The sequence below is a fragment of the Pongo abelii genome, chromosome 11 (assembly GCF_028885655.2).
Source record: "Pongo abelii isolate AG06213 chromosome 11, NHGRI_mPonAbe1-v2.0_pri, whole genome shotgun sequence".
Taxonomy (NCBI): Eukaryota; Metazoa; Chordata; class Mammalia; order Primates; family Hominidae; genus Pongo; species Pongo abelii.
The window spans coordinates 132,697,710-132,712,911 of record NC_071996.2 but is presented as its reverse complement, the minus strand read 5'-3'; the positions used below and the strand labels follow the sequence as shown (position 1 = coordinate 132,712,911).

The following is a 15,202-nucleotide window of genomic DNA, read 5'->3' as shown; positions in this document are numbered from 1 at the left end:
GGCACAGAACACTTTCTGTCCAAGGAAAGTTGTGTGATTTCAGTGGAACCAGTGTGGCCATTGTTAATCTTCATGGCTGAAGATTGTCAACATCCCACAAAAGAGCATGGATATTTGACTCTGGATTTAGACCAGAGCTCATTGCAAGATGGTGTCCAGGTTGAAGCTATGGAGTTGATGGTAACCGGTAGTGGTATATAGTCAAGGAACAGAAGGGAGTGAGGCAAGATGGGAACAGTATGGCTTAGGCATGTGTTTAGTTTGAAGACATTGTTTTTAAATTCCAATAATATTTTTGTCACTCACCTATTCATTAATTTATTAATCAAATACACATTTAGGAGCTACTATGTGCCAGACATTTCGTAGGTACTGAGGATACAAAGAAGAAACATCATCTAAACAATGTATTCAGGTGTTACAAATGCTATGAAAGTATGAATTATTGCACAAGGTACAGTTCAGGCATAAGGCAGAGAGAGGGGTTAGTTCTAGGTTGGGAGTTTCAGAAAAGCCTTTCTAGATATGATGATAATGCCCACAAAATATTAGAATTGCTGTCTCCCTAGATGTGGAAGATTAATTTTACTCTTTTTGTTTAACCTTCCTAAAGATAACGTGTAGACCAGATAACTTCTGTCCTCCATAGATGACTTTGCGACATAATGCTGTCCACTGAGCTCTTACTGAAGTGAACTCTGGCTTGCCAAAGCTCTGGCATGTCACCTTCCTGACCACTTGAAGCCCTGGAATAAAATTATTTTTACTTTCTTCCCAAACTGCCAAGATGATGTTCAATCCTGCATCAACCAAAACAAACTCCTGTAAGGAATTATGTCTAGCAAAAGTGAAATGAAAGCAAAACCGAATGTGCATGGACATAAATATGTGAGTGTTTATAACATGTACGTGCTATGTTCTGATGAGCGGGGTATTCACTCTGATACTGTCAAGCTGAGCACTTCCAAATGCAAATCAAGGTGCCCTTGGGCTATACTTGGGGACTGAATGAAGTCCCTTGGGACAAAATGAGAAACAGTCCCTGGATTCTTAAATTCATAACATTTGGTCTGGTTTCTAAATCTTACATTGTTTTGTCTGACTTCTTTCATTCTTTTGAAAGTATGTTTACTCTATTTTGTTTTTATTCTCTGCTCTGTGTCCTCATTTATTACTCCGGAGGAAGATAAGCACTCAGGGCTGTTTCTCCCTCTGCACTTGGTTTGGGCAGGTTTTCAGAGGTTGCTTTGTGTTTCTTGGAGCACTCCCACGCGTGCGTGCATCAAAGACTGTCATGAAGAGGCATCTACTTGATCTGTGCCTCATCTTCCATCTAATTACAAATCACTTACATTAAACTTCCCATAAAATGAAAACACTTTTTTTCTTTAAGTTGGTAGAAAATGAAAATTATCAAAAAGAGAGCAAAAGAGAAAAGAGAAAAAAATTATACTCAATTCCACAACCTGATAATAGCTGCTGTTAACACTTTTGTATATATGCTTTTACACATTTTTAAATGGTTGTCTATATTTAAGTGGCAGAAAATAGGAGGGAAAAGAATAAAAATTTTTGTAAATGTGTGCATGTGCCAGTTACTCTTCCATGTACTTAATGTACATTGTCGGGAGAAATGTTGCAAGATGTTAGAGAATCTGGGCTCTGACGTTCAAATGCCTCAAAATGAATCTGCCCTGCTATTTTTAGAGTAGTATTGGAAGGTAAATAACAACATCCTTGTAAAGTGCCAGACAGTCGATGAGAAAGATATCATTCACACTCATGTTGTCTCTGTCTGTCTCTCAAACACACACACATACACACACATATTTATATCAATTTTTCATGAAGGGTATTATTGGCCTTGTATTATTGGTAACCAAGGCTCAGGAAGTACATGCAACTTGGCCAAAGTCAAATGTTCGGATTTTCTGATTATAAAGCTTTCCATTTCATAGTTCTAAGCGAAGATGCAGCAGCTACCTTGTCAGCTCTTGACAGGGGTTCGGAAGTGATCTGGGATGGCGTGCTGTCTTCAGAACTGAGCCAGTCACCAGATGTCTGGGGTTGTGAGTCTAGTTTTCTTTGAAGCCTGTGGCTCTGGATGACCTTGGACTCATTGCTTCACTTCTCTGGACTTTAGTTTCTTCATCTGTGAAATAAGGGAGTTTGTCTAAGTCATCTGGAACATTGCTTCTATTCTGAATATTCTGCAATTCTGGATAGTTTTTCCTACAGAGTTGCAGGGTTCATGTTTCCACATTTATTTGTCAGGGAGGATAGGGTTAATATATCTGTAAGAGGAGATGTCTGAGAAGGCAGATAGGAAGCTGACCACAACCAGATAGTCAGTATGCATGAAAGCGTAATTATCTGAGTTGGAAAGAGACAGAATTTGAGAGAAAGGATCTTAGGACCTTTGGAAATGATAAATAATACTAATGCCTATTTCAGAACATTTTATTTGTATCTGCCAAACATATAGCATTCCTCAATGTATTAATTTTTAACTGATTAAAAATATGAATTTTACTACTAGTTTCTGCCTAGGATGTAGAAAGCTAGAGAAAGCATTGCTTTCATTTTACCAATAAGAAAAATCCATACCTTCTGAGCCTGTTTAAAAACTTAAAAAAAGGAAAATGTAGATAATTTATACAATCATAACTTCCCTTGAACCCATCAAATCATGTACTATGATCTGGGATCATATAGTACATCCAGCTAGACTGATACATAGAAAACAGGGGCTCCCAAAAGAGGCTACAAGTGAATTCTGACTCACTCATGGAAAATCGCAGGAAGACAATGGACTGCAATACAGATGGGTAAGAAAAATCCAGCTACAATTATTACGTTTTTAAAAGTCAATTGTGGGCTAGCATGAGAGTGTAGAACCACTGGGAGCTGGATGCCCAAGGAGAGTTTATACTAACTCACAGGCTGGTATCAAGCGATTGCAATCAGCCTTTGGAGACAAGGCAAGAGTGAGGAGAGGGACCTTCTGCTAGTCTCAGGTGTACAAAGAAAGCTGAGAGTAGCATAGGAATATTGAGGCAATAATGGATGATTACTTTTAAGCAAACCAGACTCCACCTTAAGGACAAGCTAGTGCTAGAGAAATGGAAGCCTGTGGTAGAGTAATAAAACCCAAACTCAACCCAGTTCTAGACTAGATTGACTTGAAACCCTACAATAATTAACTTGGGCAGAAGAATGTAATGTAAAAATGCTATTTACCTTAGACTATATTGGACGTGATGCTCAGCATTCAACCAAAATATATGAGACACACACACAGAAACAAGGAAAAAAATTATTGTGAAGAGAAAAAGCTGTTGATAGAACCAGACTGAGTAGACTCAGATATGGAATTTAAAATAATGATGATTAATATTTAATATATCAAACACTATTGAAAAAAGTGGAAAGCATGCATGAACATATAGGGAATTTCAGCAGAGATAAAAACCATATAAGAAACAGTCAGATGTGACTACTGGGGAAAACAGTAACAATAGCAGAAACAATGACAACAAAGTAAAAGGGATGAAGAAGGCCTTTAATGAGCTTATTAGTAGATTCAGCACAGCCAAAGGAAAAATAAGTGAACTTGAATATAGGTCAAGAGAAATTACCCAAACTGAAATCCAAAAAGAAAAAAGAGTGTATAAAGTTAGAACAGACCATACAAGATTTGTGGGATACTATGAAATGGTCTAAAATATATGTAATTGAAATGCCAGAAGGAGAAGAGAGAGAGAATGGGATGGAAGAACTATTGAAGACATAAAGTCTGAAAATTTTCCAAAAATAATGGAAGATATCAAACCACAGATCTACAGATTCAAGATAACACTAAACATGACAAATACTGAAACAAGCTATATAACTGGCTTCATTATATCCAAACAGTTGAAAACTAAAAATAAATAGAAAATCTTAAAAGCAGTCAGAAACAAAAGACATATTACAAGGAACAAAATTAAGAATTATAACAGACTTCTTGTCGGAAACTAGAATATAACTTACTCTACACTGGAATAGTAGCTGTATGATGCTAAAATATGAACACAAGTTAAATCTAAAGTTAGTTCTAAAAAGTATTATTTGAAAATGTACAAGTGATGTTTAACAATAATTAAAATAGAAATTCAAAAATTCAAAGACTACTTTCCATTTTTAAAACTTTTCATTTTAAAATAATGTTAGATTTCAATAGTGACAAAATAGTATAAAGAATTTTCAAGCATCCCCAAATGATAAAATTTTGTATAATCATAGTATAATAAAAACCAGGAAAGTAATATTGGTAAAATACTATTTTGTAATTTTAGGACCTGATTCATATTTTATCAGTTGTTCCACTAATGCCTTTTTGTGAGGTATATGTCAATTTAAGATCATATATTGTATTTAGTAGTCATATCTCTTTGGTATTCTTTAATCTCGTCAGTTCTACTGTTATTCTCTGCCTTTTATAACTGTAACATTTTTGAAGAGTTCTGGCCTGTTATTCTTGACAGTGTCTCTCAGTTTGGGTTTGTCTGTATTTTCTAATGATCACATTCAGGTTATGCATTTTTGGCAGGACTACTACGGAAGCGGCGTTGTAACCTTCTCAGTATATTATATTTAGAGACAAATTATGTCAATATTTCTCATTGTTAGAGGTGGTTATTTTGGTCACTCAGTCAAGGTGATGTCTGCCAGGTTTTGCCAAAGTAAAGTTCTCTCTGTAAGATAAGTATCTTCTGGAAAGATTCTTTGTGACAATATAAATATCTTCATTCTCATCATATTTAGCCCACTAATTTTAGCCTTAAACAATGATTCATGCCTAAAACATTGCTATAGTGTTTGCAATATGGTAACTTTAGATTTTGATAATTTCTTCTATATTTATAAAAGTATAACTTTACTGTAAGGATGAGTTTCTTCCTTCCTCCCTTCTTTCGTTTCTTCTTCTCTCCCTTTCCTTCCTTCCTTCCTTCCTTCCTTCCCTCTCTTTTCCTTTCCTTTCCTTTCCTTTCCTTTCCTTTCCTTTCTTTTCCTTTCCTTTCCTTTCCTTTCCCTTCCCTTCCCTTGCCTTCTCTTCCCTTCCCCTTCCCCTTCCCCTTTCCCTTCCCTTCCCCTTTCCCTTCCCTTCCCCTTCCCCTTCCCTTCCCCTTCCTTTCCTTTCTTTTCTTTTCAGTATTGTTCATTGATTTTTTTTTTGGTCTAGGGTTATAATCCATTACAACCATTATTTATTGTTACTGAAATTGTCTAATGTTGGCCAAATTGAGAGCTACTTCAGGTTATTCCCAGCGTTCATCCAACAAGTCCTCATCATTTTATGAGCACTGTCTTCATTTCTAGCTCAACAAGATGCCCTAGGATCATCTTTTGCTTTTCTTGCCCCAGTCCTAGAATTAGCCATTTATCCAAGGAGAAGGACATTGACTATTAATTTTATAGGGAGTAATATCAATGCAACAGTTAAGTTTCAAAGTCAGCATGGAGATAAAAATCATGTAGAGGCAAAATTTTACTTGGGAATCTCTTAGGAAGGCATGATGTTAGAGGTCAGAATTTATTTCTTAGTCTCTTCCACTCAGCAAATTTTCCCTCTAGCATTGAGCAATCAGATGAAGCCATTTGAATGAATTAAAGGGCCATATTACTTGAAACTATTTTTTCTGTGAAAAATAATTTTAATGAGGTATACTTGACATATAATAAACCATGCATATGTAAAGTGCACAAGTTGGTAGATTTGGATATTTGTAAACCTGCATGAGACCATTGCCACAAAGCTTTCTTCATGTACCTCACTCCCCTCTTTTCGTTCCTCACTGTCCCCAGGCAACAACTGATCTTCTCTCAGTCACTATCCATTGATTTCTATTTTCTAGAATGCTATATAAATGGAATCATACAGTATGTTCTCTTTTTTTGTTTGCGTTCTCAGGATAATTGTTTTATAATTTATGTTGTAGTGTGCATCTGTAGTTTATTCCTTATCACTTTGTTGAGGAGCACTCCATTGTGTGGATATACCACAGTTTGTTTGTCCATTCGTTTGATGAGAAACATTTAGGTTGTTTCTAATTTTCTGCTATTAAAAATATAGCTACTGTGAGCATTTGTGTACAAGTCTTTTATAAGGACATCTGCTGTCATTGCTAATTTTTCATTGCTAGACAATAGAAAACAATAGAATTTTGTATATTGATTTTGTGTCCTTCAACTTTGCTAAACTCATCCATGCTAGTAGTTTTTTTTTTTAGGTTATCTAAAAGAATTGTTGGATTGTCTACAAAGATAATCAGATTTTCTATGAATAAAGACAATTTTGCTTCTTCCTTTCCAATATGGATTCTTATTATTTCTTTTTATTGCCTTATTGCACTGGTTAAAACCATCAGTGTAATATTGAAAATAGTTTTAAGGTCATTGCCTGTTTATTATAACATTGTTGTCAGTTCTGGGTAGGCTTTCATTATCTGGTTTATTAACCCTCATGGATTTTATTTTCTTGCATTTTTGCATGTCTCATGTCTGACTTTTTTTTTTTTTTTTTTTTTTTTGAGACTGGGTCTCACTCTGTCACCCAGGCTGGAGTGCAGTGGCTTGATCATAGCTCATGCTGCCTTGAACTCCTGGGCTTAGTGATCCTGCCACCTCTGCTTACCAAGTAGCTGGAACTATGGCTAATTTTTTGTAATTTTAGTAAAGATGGGGTTTCACCATCTTGCCCAGGCTGGTCTTGAACTGCTGAGCTCAAGCGGTCTGCCTCTCTCAGCCTTCCGAAGTGCTGGGTTTACAGGCATGAGCCACCGTGCCCGGCCTTGTCTGGTGATTTTTGATTGGATGTTAGGTCATTTAAATTTTACCTTATTGGATACTGGATATTTTTGTATTCCTATATTCTTCAACTTTTTGTTGTTGTTAGATTCTGTTAAATTACTCGGAAGCAATCTGATCCTTTGACTCTTCCTTTTAAGATTTGTAGGTGAGACCAGAGCAACGTGTAGTCTAGTGCTAATTTCCCCACTACTGGCACTAGAACTTCTTTATTTCTCTACTCATTGCTCTGTGACTCATGAGCTTTTTCAGTCTGGCTGATGTGAGCAGGCAATGTAACTGGCCCTGTGTGAGCACCAGCACTGTAATCTCTTATTCTTTCCAGTGGATTTTGTCCAGCCTTGAGTTTTCTTTTATGCATATGCTGATCAGTAGTCAGCTGAATATTTAAGGAGACCCTCTGAAAATTTACAGAATCCTCTCTCTGTGAAGCTCTCTTCTCTTGTTTGTCCCCCCAGGCTTTCATCTCTGTCTCAGCTCAGGGATTCCACTGCACCCTGCTTGTGTTTCTCCTCCCTGCTCTGCAGCCTGCAAACTGTTTCAAGGCAGGAGGCTGGGCAGGTGTACATCTTACCTCATTTGTTTCACATCTCTCAGGGGCCACTGTCCTTCATTGCTTCATACCCAGGGTCACAAACTGTTGTTTCATAACTTTTGGTTATTTTAAGTAGGAGGGTCATCCCTGTTCATGTTAATTCATCCTGATTAAAAGTGGAAGTAAACAGTATTGATTGTTAGCATTTTAATTGTATTTAGTTCAACAAATTACTCACACCACAAAGGGCATGTGGGAATAACTCAGAGAGGAGCAGATTTCTAAGTACTTGTTCATGTCCCATACTCATTGAGTGCGATGACAGACAGACATATTGACCTGTTTGTATTATGTTATATTATTATTCTGTCATTCACTGACTCACACCCTCTTAGTTCAATTTTCATAATTTAAATATAGGTAAGAGTCAATTCAGCTATACTTGAATTTTTTTTTTTTTTTCATGAGTAGGTGAAATTTTTGTTCTGTACTCCTAGCATTTGGCATTTTACATCAGGGGTTGCAAATTCAAATGCCTAAAAGGGACAAGCAAGTAATGTATAGGAGTGAATTTGGTAAGGCATACAATGACTATAAAAATAGCAAATGGTGTTTAGTATAAACGAGAAAGTTGGCAGGAGGGCAGGCACAGACCATGGCCAATTGCAGAGGAAAGCCCCTAGGTCAATAAGGCAGTTGCAACAGTCAGCTGGAGCTAATTGTTACCGTGAGGGAATGTTCCTTTTGCAGAACTTGATTTTTCAAAAGACATGGAAATATAGATTTCAACTATGTATGTATTTCAATTTTTGAAAACCACTTCAAATTTTAACAACAAAGCAGTCTGTGAATTAAATAAAACTTACCTAGAGGCAGCTTGTAACCCATGTTTAACAATGAATTGTTTAACTGTTCACAGTTAGAAAAATGGAAAAATAACTGTTTACATATGGTAAAATGGTTTAGAAGATGACAGAAACTACTTAACTAGGAACATAACACATTTGTGTGTGTGTGTGTGTGTGTGTGTATTTCAAGTCAGTGACAAAGAAAATCAATGAATTAGTGAGTATACACACACATGCACACACACACACTCTCTCCCTCTCTCTCTCTTCCCCACTGAGTAAGTGAGCCCTTCACAAGCCTTGGGGGCTTTTGCATACTCCTTGGGCACAGAGTTATTTTGGTGCCTCTCCCACATAATCACTTCAGAGACTCTGTGATGTTAAAAAAAAATGCTTCCGTGATCAAAGCTGCATGAATAAATATGGCTGTGTGAACATGGGTATTTTCAGTTAGCTTAATAATAGCCATTTCTTTAATAGATATAGAGAGCCTTTTACATTTATAAGGATTTGGATGTAGGCCTTTAAAGTTAAACTGAAACTATTTTGAATAAGACAGTGACTAGGATGAATTGTAAGAAGAAGATAAATGCCAAATTGGTGTAGGTTTTTCTTTTCTTGAGATACCAGATTGACATAAACTTCATAAGAAGGTTAATTCTTGAAGAAGAAGGGTTTATTTTGTATATGCCTGCTAGATTTTGGAGATTATTCAACCTATTTTGCATTAAAAAAGGATCAAAGGAAAAAATAGACAAACTCTCAGCATTAAAAATGTTTATAGGTTATAAGTTGAACTAATATGTAAGAGAAAAATAGTTTTAAAAAGTTTAAATAAAAGGTCATTTTAAGTAAAAGTTTTCTTCTTTCATATCATTACTTTTAATTATATACAATTAGTTGTTAAATATACAAATTGTTTAACAGAGTTTTATTTTGCTTTTATGTCATTAATTTCTGTGAAAAATGCTAGAATAAATGCTTAAAAGCAGAAATCTAAGAATTTTCATTAAAAAGAATAAGGAAGACGTCTTATTAAAGGCCACAAAAAAGTGTCACTATGGTTTCTTTTCTCATAGTTGGAGCCTGAATATACCTTATTTAAAATAAGTGGTATAGAATGTGAGAAAACCACAGGTGAGTTCCATTAATCCTTTCGAATCCCCAAAGTAATAAAATGAAGCATGATTATAAATAGAATGTCAAAGCCCTAGTGTTTTCTGTGCACTTGTACAAATTAACATTTATTTGGACTGAAGTTTTTCATTAATCTGATTCACCCAATTGTTCCTTGTGGTTCTCTTAAGATGAACATTTGCCATATTTTTGAAGCTCGATTAGGGCATTACTAAGTCAGTAATTTGCAAGTTAAAACTGACCATTATAGTCTGTCTTCAACATGTGAGGATCAATCAAAGATTAAAATCTTAATGCCTTCCCTCTCTTTTAAGTATGGGTAGTGTTCCAGTTATCTTATAAAAACATTAAGCAGGCTTTGCCTTCCAAAGATGCTTTATATTTTAGATACAAAATCAATACAAAGGTGAGATACAACCAATTTGAATTGGTAAAATATGTAAATTGCCACTTGCTAAACTGTCAGAGATTAATGTCTGAATAGGGGTAGGAAGCAGTGCCAACTGTAAAATTATACAGGGCATGGTGATTACCCCATCTGCATAATGGGGCTTGATTTAGAGGCTCTATTTTGGGATCACACATAAAACACCCAATGCAGAAAGCCAACCTTTGTTTAATTTGTCCAGGGCAGCGCCCTAGTTTTCTACAACACTATTCACTTCTGTTCTTTAAAAATGAATAACACATTTTCTTTATGGAACTCTGTGCACCTTTGGTTTGAGAGCATTAGCTTTTCCAAGCTCCTCTATTAGATTCTCCTTTTGTTGCCTTTTTATAATGCTATTTCTTTATGCTATTTTAAGGTGCATTGTCTGTATTGCACTTGCCTGTGCATGCAAAGTGTACAAGTGATACTGTTTTTGACATGGCTAATATAACATTTTAAAGTTGACAGATGAGAAAACAGGACCAGGAAGTACAAGGCCACAGAACTGGGTATGGCATATAGGACTCTGTTATTCAGTAAGAGTACGTGCCACCTAGGTGGGATGCCACTGCAGGTACACTATTTGGCTGTTTCTTGACAGGTGGAATTCATTTCATTTGGCAGTACCTCAGAGGGCTTTATCTTAGATATGGATAACCTGGGGACCGTAATACCTACTTCAGATTATTGGCACTTTATCGTTAAGGTTTAGTCTATTCAAATAAGTACAAGATTCACTTTTTTAAAAAAGAGATAATGTTACCATGCATTTCTGCAGTTTTAAAATTGATGACGTCTTTTTAAAATTTTTGTTAATGGATTCTTTTTATTTTCACAGGCGATTTTTCATTACCATATATTTGTACTGCAAGATTCTCTTAGTTGCAAGGATCAGACACCCAATTCAAGCTTGTTTAAACATAAAATGGAATGCACTGGTTCATATTCTAGGTGGGTCCCTGGATGGATCTGAGTTAGACACAGCTGGATCCAGGGGTTCAATGACGCGAAGGCTGTCTTTCCATTTCTCAGGAAATTTCTCTGTTTATCTCTGTCTTTCCTTGTCTCAGTGTGGTCTCACTCTCAGGCTGACTTCGATTGGGAAGGAGGCCAGCAGCAGCTCTGGGCTCACATCACCCCAGTCCACAACCCTGCACGCCCATCTCCAGGACATTCTGTTCAGCCAGTCTTGAGTTTCCTCTGAACCAATGCTTTTGGGCAGGGACGTGAGACACTCAGATGGTCAGCCTGTGTCATGTTGCATATTCTTTGTGTAAAGAGGGCAAGGACATTATTCAGTGTCGGGGGCAAGGAACTGTGACTGAGAGCCTCATTCAACAAGGCAGCATGCAGTAGTGGAGAAGCTTCCCCAAGGAAGAGGACAGAAGAGTGTTCCAAAGCAGAAGCAGCTATAACTCTCATGCTTTTAACCACCGAAAATGTACCAGAGCCACTCAGAGTTACATAAAATGTTAATTTTGCCGTAGGAAGATGTATTCTTATAGATTAAATAATTCATCAAGCAATCCACATTTTATTTCCCTCTTTAACCGTCATCTTTTGATAGTGGGCAAAGAGGACAAAGCCATTGAAGCTACCCATTTTAAAAGAATAATTTTCTCTATTTCACCTCAAATATTTTCTTAGTCTCTCTCTAGCTTTGCTATAGAACTTCTCACACAGATTTGCAGTTGTCTTTGGACTTAACGGTCTCCATCAACTGTGAGAAACCCTTTCAAGCAGAGACTAATGTTTTATTTCTGTTGCAGCTGTGCCTACCACAGTATTTGGCTGCATATAGGTGTTCAGGGAAGGTGGAATGAATCAGCAGGCAAATGTGTGGCACATGCCTGCCTGGCTGGAGAAGGCAAGCTCAGAAGATTTAGGTAGCTGAGGTTGCACAACATATTGTGTTGAAGTTGGAATTTGAACTCTGTTATCTTCCTGTCTCCAATTTAGCTTTTTTTTTTTTTTCTTTTTCTGTTTGTCTGTGTATTTATTTCACTTGGCTCCTCAGCCAAGCAATCAAAGGGGCAGGTGTGCTGGTCCACACCTTTCAGTCTCTGTTTGCTTAGTGACTGAATCAATGGTTGCGGCATTTGGTTTACAACAGGGATGGGAAGACCGTCTCGGAACTTCCAGGCAGTGTGGTTGTCTCAACCTCCTGAAAGTGGGGCCACTTCTCGTGCCCTCTTCAGAAAATTGCTGTGTGGCAGAAGTTGAACTGATGATCTGTGCTTTTATGAGTGTCTTGTAGAGCCTGAGGAAAATGGCAGACAGGGGAGATACCCCCACTTACTCAAACCTCACGTTTGGAGCTTCCCTCTTCCTTTATCCTGTTCCTCTGTTGGCCCCAATTTCTTTCCCAACCAACTTGGCAAACCACCTTCAGATCTCACTCTCAGTGACCTATGTGACTCCTTCCAGACCGCTGTCCCCTGTTGGCAACTCCAAACCCTACACGCTGCATTGGGCTAGAATCTATTAGGAGCAAGGACAGAAAGTTCCAGATTAATACGAAGACTTGCCCTTACTTTTCTTTTTAAAATTCAAGTCAAACACTCTGGAAAACTTAAGGGCAAGTCTCTTTTCCATTAAAAAGAAGTTGCCCTCAGAGCTGGCAACTTTTTATTCTACAAGGTGGCTGTAACAATTGGGGTTCAGCCAGAGAGACAGAACTAGTAGGACATCTATATTTAGAGGTTTATTCAAGGAATTGGCATATGCAGTTGTGGGGGTTGGCAAGAAAAGTCCAAAACTGCAAGGGAGACTGTCAGAAAGGGTGGGCTGGAACCGTGGGCTGAAGCTGGCATCCACAGGAGGAATATTTTCTTCTTCAGGGAAGTCTGGGCTGCCTCTTAAGGTCTTTGAACCGATTGAATCAAATTTGCCCTAATTATCTAGCGTACTCTCCCTTACTTCAAATCAACTGATTATGGACTTTAATCACATCTACAAAATACCTTTACAACAACACATAGATTGGTGTTTGAATAACTGGGCATGGTAGCCTAGCCAAGTCAGTGCTTTAAATGGACCACCAGAGAGGCCAGATGGAGTCCTAGTGGACTTGTGAAAAAGACACTTTGTCTTGCCACAAATTCCAAAACTTCTACTGCCCTTATATGAGATGAGCTGTTTTGATTCAGGCATGAAATGCACAATAATATCATGGAGAATGGGGTATCCATCCCTTCAAGCATTTATCCTTTGTTACAGACCATCCAATTACACTCTTTTAATTAATTTTAAAATGTACAGTTAAGTTATTATTGCCTATAGTCACCCTGCTGTGCTGTCAAATAATAGGTCTTAGTCATCCTTTCTAACTATGTTTTTTTGTACCCATTAACCATCCCTGCCTTCCCCCACAGCACCCCACTGCCCTTCGCAGCCTCTGGTAACCATCTTTCTACTCTCTATGCTCATGAGTTCAATTGTTTTTATTTTTAGATCCCACAAATAAATGAGAACATGCAATGTTTGTCTTTCTGTGCTTGGCTTATTTCATGTAACATAATGATCTCTACTTTTTAAAGAACTGTTTTTGGCAATTTTTACTGAGGCGAAGGTACTTGTGTGTGTGTATCATTATCCACTTCTTTCAGTCTTGCGTTTGTTTCATAAACCATACCAGGTCCTTAAGGTCAACTTGGACGAAGCAGTGAGCTGATCTAGTCTATGAATCCTGATTTAGTTTTTTTTTTTTTAATATTTGTGGTTTGTTTTTTTAAATTATATTACCTTCATTACCTTCCACAAATATTCATTGGACTTCTGAAATGTGCCAGGAACTGTTTTAGGCCCTTGTGATACGTCCTTGAATAAAATAGTTTCTGCTCCTGTGGTGCTTTTATATTCTACTGGAAGACAATAAAGTAAACAAAGCAAGTACCTAATCTTATAGTGGCGATAAGTAGGGATAAATTATAGGAACAATAAAGCAGGGACAAGGAGTAGGCAGAGATGAGTATATATGTGTGCAAACTGGCTACACAACTCATAGGGCCCAGTGTAAAATGAAAATTCAGTGTTTCTTATTCAAAAAGCAGAAGAAACGTACCATTGAAGGTACCAAAACATAAAGCTTTTTAAAAATAAATCTTTGTCTGGAATAGTCCTGGCGTTTTTTAAATTATTATTTGCCATTTAATGCTGTTCTAAATAAAGAAAAATTAAACATTTAGATTCTGAGCATGAATTTATATTGTGCAGTGCCTACTTTAAATGCAAATGTAACGGTGGGATCATAGAAATTATCCAATTTGCATTTTCTAGTTCATGCTGTATTTTGTTTTTATCGGAACAGTGAAAACGCTGTGCAAAACTAACTTACCTGTTTTTATCTCACTTCTTGATACGTGCACTTTCTCTCATCACTTTGCCTTCATCTTACTGCTGAGTTAGGAAGGACTGAAAGGAGAAGGAACTGTGTCTGCCCCACCTTTCCCTTTCCTTCTGTGTTATCATTTCAGTACGTAGGTGGTTGCCTTGTACAGGGAAATAATACAAGTGGGAAAGGATGTGATAGGATTTCATGATCATTCCTGTTTCTTAGAACAAGGCTAATTTCTTTCTGAACTTGAAGCAAGTTCCGGTTCCAATGCATGGCCTCTTGCGGCTGTGCATGCCCCTGCTTATTTAAGTCATAGGCTTAAATACTTACCTTGTACTCACTTTGACTCTTGCTAAATTCCTATACGTCAAGAGTTCAACAGAGTTCTGTCTTTATGGGGCATCACTAATGCTCTCTGAAGGTGGGTGGTAAGGATGGGGGATGCACACACTGTATGTTTCTTATCCACTCACATCTGTGCTCCACTGTCCCATCAGATTTTCCTTACAGAACACAAGTTCAAAATAACATTATTAAGACTTTTTTTTTTTTTTTTTGAGATGGAATCTCGCTCTTATCGCCCAGGCTGGAGTGCAGTGGTGTGGTCTCGGCTCACTGCAACCTCCGCCTCCCAGGTTCAAGCTATTCTCCTGCCTCAGATTCCCAAGTAGCTGGGATTACAGGTGCCTGCCATCACGCCCGGCTAATTTTTGTATTTTTAGTAGAGACGGGGTTTCACCATGTTGGCCAGGCTGGTCTCGAACTCGTGACCTCACGTGATCCCCTTTCCTTGGCCTCCCACTTTCAAGATGGGGACATTAAACCAAAGGCATTGAACCAAGCATGGAGTCCTTCTGAGTGTGAGGCCTTCCTAAGCACAGGCTGTAGGCACATGAAGCCAGGCATGAGTCTGTGTTTGTGTGTGTATATATGTATCCTGGCTGCTTTATATTTTGATGAGGAAGGGCTGTCTCATGAGGTGACATTTGATCAGGGACCTCAAGGAGGCGAGGAAGCAAGACTTGCAGATACCTAGGACAGGAGCAGCGTGATCAGGGGTCCTAAGG

At 37.7% G+C, this 15,202-nt stretch overlaps 1 protein-coding gene across 6 annotated transcripts in view; it reads left to right on the top strand.

Annotated features, from left to right (window-relative positions):
* Positions 1–15,202, top strand: part of PID1 (phosphotyrosine interaction domain containing 1) — a 250,001-nt gene that overhangs the window by 98,722 nt on the left and 136,077 nt on the right. Inside the window, exon 1 of one of the 6 annotated variants that reach the window (XM_054549921.2) lies at positions 10,734–10,750. The exons of the other annotated variants lie outside the window; for them this stretch is intronic. The gene's annotated coding sequence lies outside the window, so the exon portion shown is untranslated. Of the gene's footprint in view, positions 1–10,733; positions 10,751–15,202 lie in introns of those variants that run through there. 6 annotated transcript variants of the gene reach the window in all.